The 13269-nt window shown below is 39.9% G+C and overlaps 1 protein-coding gene across 2 annotated transcripts in view; it reads right to left on the bottom strand.

Annotated features, from left to right (window-relative positions):
* zbtb4 (zinc finger and BTB domain containing 4) overlaps positions 1 to 10467 on the bottom strand; it is a 36205-nt gene extending 25738 nt beyond the window's left edge. Inside the window, exons 1-2 of one of the 2 annotated variants that reach the window (XM_088409057.1) lie at positions 10326 to 10467; positions 7318 to 7375 (exon numbers count right to left, since the gene is read on the bottom strand). The gene's annotated coding sequence lies outside the window, so the exon portion shown is untranslated. Of the gene's footprint in view, positions 1 to 7317; positions 7376 to 7472; positions 7581 to 10325 lie in introns of those variants that run through there. The other variant, XM_088409066.1, reaches the window with a different exon arrangement.
* Between the last annotated feature and the right edge of the window lie 2802 nt (positions 10468 to 13269).

Raw genomic sequence — 13269 nt, 5'->3', positions numbered from 1 at the left:
CCACACCGTTAATGCAGAACCAACCAAGCGACATCATGATCTTCATAGCGCTTCCTCCCATCCAAACAGTCCAATCACAGGGCGCGTATATGTCACGTTCAACGTGAGGCCTTCTAGCTGGCCTTACTGTCGTGATCTGATTGGCTATTGCAACTGCCTATTAACTATATGCGCCCGCACTGCTGATTCTGAAGGCCTTGGGCAGATTTCATACAGCCTGGCGACACAAGTTAGCTGAATTCTGATTGGATAAAAACTGTAACCTGAAATTACAATGCTGGAATCAGCGTAACCACATGGATATAATGACACAGAGAGAAGAGAGTATGGAGAATAAGTATATTATAAGTATATATATATATATATATATATATATATATATATATATATATATATATATATATATATATATATATATATATATATATATATATATATATATATATATATATATTTATTTATTTATTTATTTATATATACACCATCTTAGTGACACCGTAACGCGGACCAATAACAGACCAGTATCCTAGTGACGTGCTGCGGCACAGGCAGTTTGACACAACCAACAAAAAATAGGAGGAATTACCTAAAACGCCTAAAGAGGGAGGCAAAACAACATAAACACAGCCAACCCCACAGGTCATGACAGTTCTTGATGCCGTAAAGCGGGAAAAAAAACCATAAAGAGGGTATGAAAAAACGTAGTACTCCATTTCGTAATATGAAAAAAAAACGTAAACCAGGGACGCCGTAACCCGGTGGTCTGCTGTACTGCCTTCTAGCGACCAAGGTGGGCACAACAGAGGGAGCAGCATACTGAATTAGATTACGGCATTAAACAAATGTCGTCATCTGATACAAGTCGGCTAAGGCCTGATAGTGGAATGTCTGGTAAAGATTATCATGTGCGTTAAGTGATTTTTTTGTCAAAGAGAAAAGATTCAGTCGTCCATCATAAATATTAAACCTGTTCAAATGTATTTTGTTGTCGCAACGCTACTTCCCAATGTCCTTTTAGATCCCCCCCCACCCCCCCCCTCCCCCCGCCTTCAATCCGCCAACTGAATCCTGACGCCAGCCGCCTGCCCGCCCGCCCGCCTCCTGCCCTTTCCCTCTCACTCCCTTTCATCACTCTCTCTCTCCCTCTCACCCTCATTGTAAGCCGCCACACTGGTCGCCATGGGAACCTCTCCGGGAATGGGTGTTGTTCCTGTGACCTCTCTGGCGGCTCTCGGGAGTTGGAGGACAAACTTTTTTTTTTTAACCCCCCCGTGCCCCGCTGCCACCCACCGCCAACTCATTCACTCCAGCGCGGTTTCACGTGACAAAGAATTACATGTTGGTAAAAAGACCCAACGAAAGAGAGCAAGAAGTTTGTAAGAAGCGGCGTGCCTGGTGCCAAAGACAATAGCTTTAGTGTGCGTGTGTGTGTGTGTGCTGAATCCACACGCGTGCTCGCCATCAGCTCCGCCATTCAGAGCGCCTCCGCCGTCCGGCCGCCCCTTATTCATGGCTCTTTGGCCCTAACGTGATCGCGGCTTTTCATACTGTGCTATCAAGCGACATCTGAAGGGCGAAAGGAAAAACAAACCCCCCCAAAAAAAGAGAAAAAAAATCTGAAGCGTGCAGCAAGCTATCTTCTCTAAAAACGTGGAAGCAGCCAGCTCGCCAAGGTCACACCATAAATAGAAACGTAAGTGGGAATCAAATTGACGTAAAAGCCGAAATACGAGAAAATCTGCTTGGCTTCATATTCTAAAAGTCGTCTGTTAAGCGAGGGAGTGGTCAAGAACACGTTTTAGTCTAGTCATTTAAAGTTTTGAAATGATTCTTAAAAGGCAGCATTGTGTGCAAGTGGGAAACACGTCTGCCCCATAGCTCGGCGGTTCTGGATTCAAATCTCAGTTCTGGCTCATAATAAGAATAATATTGCACAATTCCCTTGAAGAACTCCCATCTAGTCTCCTTTATGTGCGGCATTTCTCAAAATTTGCCCTGACGTCTATGTGGCATGTGCACGTTTTTTCAGGCTTATACTATGGCTCCTGCAGGGGAGTCAGTCTTGTTTTCTACTTACTTATTGTCTTTGTATGTTTTTTAGACGGTTTGAGCTTATGTCCTAAAGTTACCAATTACTTTAGAGTTTAATTACCCAAAATAATTAATTTCTTAAGTAGTTGATGCGTTTAGTGTCAGCCATTTTCAGTTTATCAAGTTATGCCAAACACATTGACAGGCAATCATTGTCCACGTCAAAGTGTGAGTAAATATTGTTTCAGATCCCTGAAAACCAAAGAAGACCAACGCGTAAAAATTAATTTAATCAGCACACAGAAAGCAGATAATTAAAGATTATAAGGTTGATTAATGCGAATAAAAAACAGGTTAAGTATGACTATAGTTAACTGATCACAACTAATTTGTTAATTTGACACCCTTATTTTATTATACACATTTCCCTATTACAACATAAGACCAAGATATTGCACAAATATTGAGCTCTGTTAAAAAATGAAGAATTATGTACCGTAAAACAGTCAAATATTTTGCCTATAATTCATTGCTGCTTACAATAAATAGATTAAAAAATAAATACATTATATTAAACATTTTGCCTATAATTCATTGCTGCTTACAATAAATAGATTAAAAAAGAAATACATGATATCATTTTTTAACTGATCAGATGATTATTTTTCCCCGCTAAATATGACAATTGGGATCGGCCTCAACAAATTCCAAATGGTCAGGCCCTAGTTTGACGCGCACGCCAATTCTTGACAAAAGCATGTCACTGATACGTTGTTAAGACACTTGGGAACTATTTTAAATTGCGGGGAAACGTCATCCTTTTATGGTGCCCACTATTTTACGGTATATGAAGTGGCCTATTAATAATCGTATGACGTCGTGTATAATGACAAGGGCACTCTGAAGGTCAAAGCTTTTTCCCCATGCGAAGGCCAGTGTAGAGCAAGAGAGTTAAAAAAAAAAAAAAGAATCAAGGCTAAAGAGAGATAATACAAAAATAGCACAGCGTGTAAACACATCTGTCCCAATTTTAGTAGTCTGACGCCACTTGCTTCCAATACGAGCTATTCGTAATGTTTTGTTTCAAATTAATTCGGAACTAAACTGTGCTTTGAGCCAATGTTTTAATAGATATTTATTGCTTCTACCACCTCGTTTTTTTTTTTGTTTTGTTTTTTTTTACACGACCTGAGTGTCATTTGTCTGCCGTAATGATAATCTATTTTTTTTGAATAGCACATAAAAAATCGGCCGTTCGATGACATCGGCTGATATTAGGCCTTTAAAAAAAGTTGAAGACAATAGAAAACACTGTTCAGAGATTATTTAGACGCAGGAAGTAAACGATGCATAGCTGACGTAAGTGTCAAAGAGGGAATGTTCAGGCATATCAGAAAGTCTCTGGTTTTTATTTTGATGTCATTATTTCATGGCAAAGAAACTAATGGCGTCCAAGAAATGTGAGTAAATGTTAACAACTTATTTATCTCCAATTATTTGTAATCATTTAGACGCCTAAATCTGTCCAAATCCTCTGAATGTCAGCGTCTTGACTAGGGCCTGACCAATATAGATTTTTTTTTTTTTTTTTTTGGAAGGATGATATCAATTTTTGGCAGAAAAAAACAGATTTCGCATTAATTGGCGGATTACTTGAAAAAATGATAGTGACTAAAATGTGTTTCTTCCCGATGCATTTCATTCGGTATCAAGTATGTGTGAATTTTCACTGGCTTTAAAAACGGTGTGGCTAAGTACATTTAATTAATGACATTATAAGGCCATTAATCTTTGTCATATGAGATTATGCTACCAGTAGAAGAATGTTTGTCATATACTGTATAACATTTTTATGTTTGATTTAGGCCGCAATGTTTGAATGCTTAAAAAAAATTTAGACTTTAGATAGTGTGTCAAGTAGTGACGTCCAGGTAATTTCCTTCCACATCTTCCTTTGATTGTAAAAAAATAAGATTTGCTGTGTTATGAATGACAGGTCTACAGAATGACCATCAAAAAAATGTCATGATATTATATTTAAAAGTATGGCATAGATTTACTTGTAAAAAAATATGACACCAGTGTTGCATGTAAACAGGTGCTGAGTATGAATAAAATATATTAACCCATAATGTCACAAATTATGGAAAATCCTTTGATTTTTTTGAATGATATCATAAAAGAATCGATGGAGAAAAAAGACTAGGGAAGCTGAAATTTGCAGCAGATGATTAGAACATGTAAAATTTTAAAATGCAACGGTTGACATTTCTATGTGATTGCAGCTGGACACGCGAGATTTTCAGTACAAAAATAATCATTGTCCAAATTTTGGACCATATAAAACCATTATAATTACAAATTTTGAGATTCATTTTAATAGGATTATTACATTGATTTTTCTACTATTTTTGCAACCTTCCGTTGAGCGGCAGTCAAATATTATCAGCAAACAGGAAATTCTCAATTGATTTGTTTTTCACCTCAAAACAGTAGGTGGCAGTAGAGACCAGGTAACGGCTCACTTCACAGACTACAAAAACAGACCATAAAATGAGCAGAAAATAAAATATCAACCAGTTGGATGATTATTTTTGGCCGATTTTCTGACATGTTACGCAACATCTAGTAATAGCATTAATAGAAAAAGCTCTGTTTGTTTATAAAGGGATAGAAATCAAAAGATGTTTTGTTTGCTGAGTGCAAACCAATGAAAAAATAAACCTTCTTAGAACCAAGCACATTATTTATTTTTAAGGACATTTTAATCAATTATTAGTCCAAATGTCATTTTCAGTCATTTCAAACCAACATTACTATCGGATTTTTCAATTGACAGCAAGCACTGTATATATTAGGTATCAGCTGAGAAACTCAACGCCATTTCACACTGGTAAATAATATATTAGGGTGAGAAAATAGGAGGCTTTTGTCATGCAAACATGTGGGAAACATTGCCCCCTGGTGGTAGGATGACAAAATGCTTGATTTGACTTGGCTTGGCTTTTCAAATGTTAACATCGCCGTGGATCGGCTGAATTAATCGTGGAAGCCAACATCGTGATTGCGATTAAAACTCGATTAATTGTGCAGCCCTACTTGATCGGTTGTACTTATTCTTATTCTCGTAATTTCCTTCAACCCAACATCGGAATCGACATTGGACTCGAGTAACTCATATCGTTCACAACCCAATAAAAATCAACCCTTCAATCCATCCGATTTTTTTAATGTCAGTTATGACAATTTAGAATCTTCAGTGAACCTAATGTAATTTTTTGGAGGAACGTGAGGAGAAAGTTTGAGCGTCCAGGGAATCTCCACAAAACTGCGAGATAAACAAACTCCACACAGGACGACCTGGGTAAAAAATTCAAAGGCAGACGTGCTTCCCACCGCCGCGCTATAATCAAGTCAATTGAGTGACTCACGCTTTTTGCCGATAAAGGCTTCATCACAGCGATCTGTTTCCCACATGCGCGGGCTCGCCTGTTCCGAGCTGTTTGAGCCGGTTTCGCCCCAAAACTCCGTTTCCAATGACGCAACGAATCAACATGTTTGCCCCTCCTGAATACGCGTGGAAGCGTAGAACGCCGCAGTGTCAGCACACATCCTCAGTGACCTCGAGAGGGGATGACGAACCTGCTCTCCAGCTGACTTGGACGCGCTTCACAAGGGGGCGGGCCAAAGACTTTGAAAGGCCTCCAATGTCAGCTCTTTTCTTCAAGAGGAAACGGCGGCTTTCTCGAGGCCGAGGCAGCTGCTTTGCGGCCGCCGCGCCGCAAAAATGCGAGGATGCGGACAGAACAAATGTTTACACTCGCGCACACGCGGGCGGGCGGATGATTGTGCTTCAACCCGCAGACCTTGTTTGATTTGAGTCGAAAGACAGATAGGCAGTGTAAATTACAAGGTTGTTTTTCGCTTCTTTTACTGCTTCAGCTGGAGTCATTAGGATAAAAAAAAAGCCGTTCGTTTTACATTTGAACGCTTCAAAGTTAATGCACTGGTTGGAAAACGAATTTAAAAATGACATTTTTGCATATTCTCCTTTTATGTAAGGACTCTACTGGGTTTGTTTCAAAACCTCGTAGCAAAATGGCGGCTGAAAAATGTACCGCCCTTCCCCAAATATAAGCACTTTTTTTCTGCAAAACGGAGGCCAAAAGTATGGGTGCGTCTTATAAACAGTAACTTAAAGATGTTATTTATTTATTTTATTGGACACGTTCGAGGAAGATTGATCCGTCAGCCACATAAGCAGAGTTTTGATATGCATTTTTATATGGACCATATTCTTATTTGCAATAATTACGGAACGGGATGAGCGAGAGGGAGGAAGTCAGTTGGCTGTTAGCAGCAAGTGCCTGTTGTAGCTAACAGCAGCTTGTGTTAACTGAGGTTGTGACAATATTATTTTCAACGATAGAAGCGAGCAGACTGATAACGGCTCATTAAATCGGACGGCTGATTGGTCGGGTCCCTGTTTGTTGGGGAGCTGGAACGGATATGTAAATAAGTAATCCTACTTTTGTATTAGACCGGATTTTGGCGCCATCTTGTAGCGTTTTGGTTTAAAACAGTGCTTCTCAAACAGTGGGGCCCTGGGGGGGCAAGTTGATGCCAAGTGGGTTGTGGGTGACCCCAAGGAAACGCTTTTTTTTTTGTAATTGTGAAGTATACTTGCAATAAATAAGAATTGTGATCTTTTTTTTTCAGGCATTTTGATGCACTACTTAGTTATTTTTTTCTGTTTTAGACTAAGCTATAAACCATATAAACACTGTCAAAAATAATTAACACTTGTTGAGAGTGGATTTATATTGCTTTTTTCTTTTGTTAATATTAAGAAGAATACAGGTTTAGGATGTTTATACAATTTTTTTATAGATATTCAGCATGTCGAGTAGGGGGACATGAAAAGTCGTCGGTGCATGTTCAAGTGCGTTTTTTGTAATCAAATCAAGTTTATGCCATTTAATGAAAAAGCTGATGTGAGATTCGTTTGAAATTGGATTAAACTGTGGATTATAATTGGTGGTATTATTAACTATTCAAACCATACTACTGATGTGACAAAATGGTGCCAAAGTAACACATGAAGCTTCTAGACGCATTTCAATTGAGTTCCTTGGCACCAAGCTAACACAAGATGGCACCAGAGCCACACCTTTACAATAAACAAGATTTGGACTTGACTTTTCCAATGAATAATTTTGAGATTTGAGATAAGAGCTATTAAAAATGGATGAATGTTTGCCTCGAGTACAAAACGCAAATCCTCACCTTTTTCGGCATCACTTGTGGAGTTTGCATGCCGGATTGTGCAGACGGTGGGCCTGACCTGCAAAAACAACACAGGCAGCCTCTAATTAGATGTCAGGAGGCCGCGTGGGTTTTTCACAACCCTGACCCGCAGTTGACGAAGACTTCTGGCAAACCTCAAGCGGCGTGTCGAATGACAGGCGCCGCACAATCGTTGCACAAATCACATTCGGCGCTAAATCTCTGGCTGTGTAAGCGCGGGGAATCGAACGCAGGAGACGAAGCGGGGAATGGGCGTGCGCACATTGCCAAAGGAGACTGGGAAGGCTAGGTGGAAAATAAAGTGGGGTGGGGGTGGGGGTGGGGGGGTGCTTGATACAGCATGGAGGAGGGACAGGGGACGGACGGCTGCTTTTTCCACTGCCTAAATCAAATTAATTAGCTCCTTCATCTCTAGGCAGCTACTCGGGCATGCTGGCAGAGAGCGAGGGGGCGGGGCATGGGGGGGGGGGGGGGGGGGGGCAAAAAGATGGGATATGGCGGCGGCGTTAGTGAGAAAAAGGGGAAAGCGTGCCGCGTATGCGTGCCACTTACCAGGACGGGCCGCGAAAGGGAGGGGCGCGCAATTCTCCGATAAGCTCGCCGCTTGTTTTGTTTAGGGAGGAAGTGGCTGTGTGTACTTCCTGTTTCGAGACAGCCTGTACTTTTGAGGTTGCCGTCTTTTTTTTTTTTTTTGTATGCACATCAGGGTACCCTGGGACAACCACAACAAAATTTCAACGACTAAATTAGTGGTTCTTACTCTCCAAATTTTATACCAGAAAGCTCCTAAAAAATACTTTCCAAGTATCACCAAAATGACCAACATTAAACAAAAAAACAGTAAAATAGCACGCCCCAGTGTTTGTTTTTCCTAAAAATATATTGTTAGCCATTGTGAGATTTTCAATTTGAGTGCGAACAATATGGATTCTGATATTTGGCAGAATAAAATAACCAATTAACCAGTTGATTAATCTTAAATGATCAAAATCCACCAGTTTTTATCCAGCTCAAGAGGCGGCCATTTTGTTACGAGCTGTTGCCTGAAAGACGTCACAAGTCACTCTTTTTTTTTGTTAGGTCATGTGACGTTCGAAAAATGATTGGTTAGTTGAGCTCTGAGCAACTGTGATGCCATTTTTAGTCAACAGCAAGAGGGAAAATGGCCACTCCTGAGCGGTATTAAAAACGAATGGATTTTGCTTCATACTTAATTTTCCACAAATCTAATATTAATCAGAACTGATTCCGATCACTTTTTTTTTTTTTTTTAAAATCATGTGATGGGAACATTCCTAGTTTCCAATATGCGGATCAATTGCTGCTTTGCAACAAAAATGGTTGCCGTGACAGCATTCAGCATGATTGACTCAAAAACAGACTTCTGCCAAACAATGTGATTCCTGGAAACAACGCTTCTTTTTTTTTTCACAAACACTAACTAGAAGAGCCAAAAAAGTCACTAAAAATAGCGACCGGATCGCTGAGTTGCCAACATTAACTCTCAATTCGTTGCCATTTTCTTGGTGGCAGCAAGACTCATGGCATTTGAGAGGGAATGACAACGCTACCAACCCTTTGACATGAACATCTGACAATATGTTGAAAGTGAAGATGACATATATAGAAACAAATTGGCAGTTCAAACAACGGCGTCTCAGACCAGGGCCAAAAAAGCGCACAAGAGCTTCCTTCCAGTGAATGAGGCCGTTCGGAAAGAATGCCTTAAATCGATGAACCTTTGGAAGATGGCGTGAAGAGGCACGTAGGTGATAAAAAGTAAGACTGGACGACCTGGGCTGACGTCAGCCAAAATAAACTCTTGCTGTATAAAACCGTCTCTGTGATGGCACAAATGGAGATGGGTGGAGGTGGGGGCAGTGGAAAGGGCTTAATGGAAATGTAAAATGGATTCAAGAGACAGTGTGAAGAATGTAGTGCCATCTAGTGGTGAGAAAAATTCTTAATAACACTATACATTTTCATAAAATTGATCAAAATATTTCATCACATCAATGTGCAATTTTATATTATCATAGATCAAGTAATTGCTGATTATATTACATAGGTCAAGCTATGAACTTTGTGAAAATGTGTTGCAATCACCATTAGATGGCACTAAATTTTACACACAACACCTTTAAGCTTTTTTTTTTTTTCTCTGCAACAGAGGTTGTCCAAACTCGGTCCTTGTCAGGCTTCTGCAGGGGTTGCTTATGAACTGATCATTTGAATTAGGTGTGTCACGGAAAGAAACCTGGGAAACATGCAAGATACTGGCCCTCGAGGACTGGAGTTCGACACCTATGATCTACCGGCCCTCAGGGACCGAGTTTGGACACCCCTGTTGTACAGTGAGAGGAAAAAGCTTAATGTAACGTCTAGAAGGTCCTAAAAATTGGGGCAATTGTTCAAATAATTTCACAGGTTGAAGTGGGCATGAGTAAAGATGTGTGCAAGAATTTTGATAACGATTTTGTTCAGTTTTCAGACATAAAGAAACATTCATATTATTAACATTAAGCGTTTTAAACTGTCCCCAACGGGACGTTCACTTTTGTTATGAAACGAAACGCATCTCGACGTGTAACCTGAGTGAAAACAATCAAGAAATGCGCTTGTCCTGACCGGGTGAGCTCAACTAATTGTGATACTTTCATTTTAATCAAAACCATTCCACGCCACCCCGTTACGATATTTATTATCTATCCCAATTTGACGTTTCAAAGGTCATCCTTCAACGCGCTCATTAATAACGTTCTGGGACAAGGGCGCCCCCTCATTACGCGCATGCGCACTTCTCACAGGAGTTATGACGACTTAGCTATTTGGATTGGTAAACAAAAATATCATAATTCCGGTTACACATTAACTTTGCGTCACGCCGTTGAAAAAACGCTTATACTCGGGATATTAAGACATGACGCATACAAATCCAGTGCCACGTTGTCGTGTACGCGCGACGTACGTGCATGTGCGTGACGTACCCTTGGTCAAGGAGGACGGCTTTCCTGTGTTACCCTCGCGTCAGCAGCGGACTGGAAGTTTCAAGCCTATCTTTTCGTCTCAATACGACATGTGAATAGCGCATTTTACTTCCAATGTCCGCCTTCATGCAGCAACCTCATTTGAACAGCAGAGGGCGGAAGCGTGCACACCAAACTCCGCCTATTTCCGCTTGCGTCGTTCGTATTGCGCAACAGCTGTGCATTGCTGGGGTTATTTGCAAGAGCGGTCACGCGGGGTCGCTATTGAGCCAATAATTCGATAATTTTTATTCCGTGTTTACAGGGTGGGACAATTGTAGCCATTTATTTGTATCGATTTATTTAAAAAGGTAAAAAAAATTCATTATAAAATGATTAAGCGAGAAAGGGTTAGATGAAAAGGATGAAGTGAGAAACGACTCACGTCTCGAGAGTAGAAAAACCTCATTTGACTTGATAACATCAAATTGATTGATATAGTAATACATAAGTGCAGATGGAACATCATAAGGTGGCCGTTCGTTCTTTACTCGACGATCTCCCGCTGCTGCACCTGCTACAATGAAAGCAAAAACAGCCCGCCAATCAGTATATTGTCAGCAAAATTCCCCAACGATTGCAGCAAAATTTCCAGTTCACAAAAGACTACAAAACAAGTATTGCTGGTTAAAGTGTCTTTATTCAAAGAGAAAATGAGAAACAATTGTGACAGTATTTGTTGTTACAATAAAATATTAAGAAAAGTTGACATGGAGCGTGCTAAAAATTCATGGTACTTTGTCCTGATGATACGTTAAAGAAATACGATTCTCTTATTATTGAAGGCGAGATGTATTCTTTCTGAGCTTATACAATGTTTTTAAAAATGGAGCATATACAATGTTTTTAAAAATGGGGAGAATGAAGGCCTTTCATAGTGTCTCTACCACATTCACATACGAAACCTTGACTCAAAACCAAAAATCTTGGGATAGAACGTTACTTTTAGACCTTAATTCTGCACGGATACACTAAAATGGCCTGGAAACAATATTATGGAATACTACTCTTCTTGAAACCAGAATTTGAAAATGACTTTCCAAATCCAAATCCCTGTCAAGAAACTGGAACACAGGCTTGAGACCTCACGAAAACTTCTCTTAAAAAAAATCTATTTTGGAAATGCTAAACCTTGCTTGAAGCAATTATTTGAAACCCTAACATCTGACAAGAAACTCAAGATTTCACAATAGTCTTGTACAGCAACGATGAACTTGAATCCCTATTTTTGAAACCTTAAAACTGGTTTTAAGGTAAATGCTTATTTTAACATTTGCCTTATTTGTGTGATGTCGTGCGTCACCTTGTTGGTTTGAGGAATGTGCAAGCAGGATAATTCAAGCATTTTCAAGCATAACTGAGTACATATTATTCAGTTTCATTTATGGAGATGTTTTGACTTCAATTTTTAAAAGACTAAAGGGCCAATTTGTTTTCCTCTTAAAATGTAATATTAACTTTCAACAGGCTACAAGGCCCATGGCTTCTGCCTATTCTTTAGTAATTTTAAGGATGAAGAGTCTGTGCGAACATGTATGAGTGACGGCTTGGATTGGCTGCAAAAGAAATTGGATGAAAACATTTATACACACATTCATCCAAAACGCGTTATTTATTGAGGCCTGTAAACTTGTCAGGCACGTCTCGCCACTACAGACAAAAATGAAACAACAATAGTTGGCTAGCAAAATGGCTTCTGTATTCGATAACAATTTTTTGGACTCCCCTTAAATAGGGCCTGGCGGCTCTTTCGGTTCACCTTGTTGAACAAGAATCTCGAAGAATCCGCGAAATGTGCCATGCGAAATAAACTCGTTAAAGTGCGCATCTTTTTAACCGGAGCATTAACAACGACGTTATCCCCTTGGCTCCATTTTCCCTTCAGCATCCGCCATGTTGTAGCCGCAGCTAAGCTAACAGTCAGCTCTCGTCGAAGTCCGTAAGCCATACGGTGAAAATACAAAAACACGTCGTCCTTTAAACGTATAGTAGCTAGTTTATTTACTGAAGCGCAACAATAATACGTGTGAGGAGAGCACAAAGGCGACAATTATAACGTGCTTCGGCGTAGAACTAACAGTGAAATAAAGGCTATGCTCAGAACGTTAACTAAAACAAATGAATTCCACAAGGTTAATGATTTAAAACTAAAAGCCCAAGTGATCTAAAAACCTTCAATTTCAGACCCATGCTAACATTTTAATCGCCTTGAGGCCAAATCTAAACATTTCCACAAGCTAGTTTAAATGCTTAGTTATTTCTCAATACTTGTGTTTTATACAAACCCAGTGCGACGGTTTAACGTTTTAACCTAAAAAGAGATTAGACATTTAATGGTAAAACAACTACTTTCTTCATCGTTGAGTTTTCAAAATGTAGGCCTTGCGACCAAGTCAAGTCGTTCAAAAATACATAAAATGCATTTAAAAAATAGTTGAGTGCGTTTTTGTAGGGGCTGGACAAAACAAGTAACATTTAAACGTTAGTAGTGAAAATACAGTGACGTGAGAACAATTAACTAACACCTAAGGCTTCCCCGGATTTTCCTACTCGACATTGCCGCCTGTCCAATGCGGCGTCCGGCCTTGGCATTCAGGCGAGTCCGAGGCTTTCGACCAAGTCCCACGGATCCCAAAAGTCTCGATGGTGAAAATCCCAAACGTCAACGTTGATGGAAAAGAAAAAAAATGAAAACAAATAGTCCAATACACGGTGTTTTGTTGTAACAATACACTGTGGATCGACAATAAGTGTCTTTTTAATCACACTAGGCCTCAAATCTAAGTCTCCTTTCTTAGCGCCCAGGCTCACCCACAGCGAGACGAACCGGAGAACAGGCTTTTTTTTATTTTTGCTTTGAGGGAAGAAATGCACATCGGCTATTTTCGGCAAACATCGGAAAAGG

Source organism: Hippichthys cyanospilos, chromosome 1 (assembly GCF_059441005.1).
Source record: "Hippichthys cyanospilos isolate Australia breed blue-spotted pipefish chromosome 1, RoL_Hcya_1.0, whole genome shotgun sequence".
NCBI lineage: Eukaryota > Metazoa > Chordata > Actinopteri > Syngnathiformes > Syngnathidae > Hippichthys > Hippichthys cyanospilos.
This window is presented reverse-complemented; position numbering and strand designations above follow the sequence as displayed.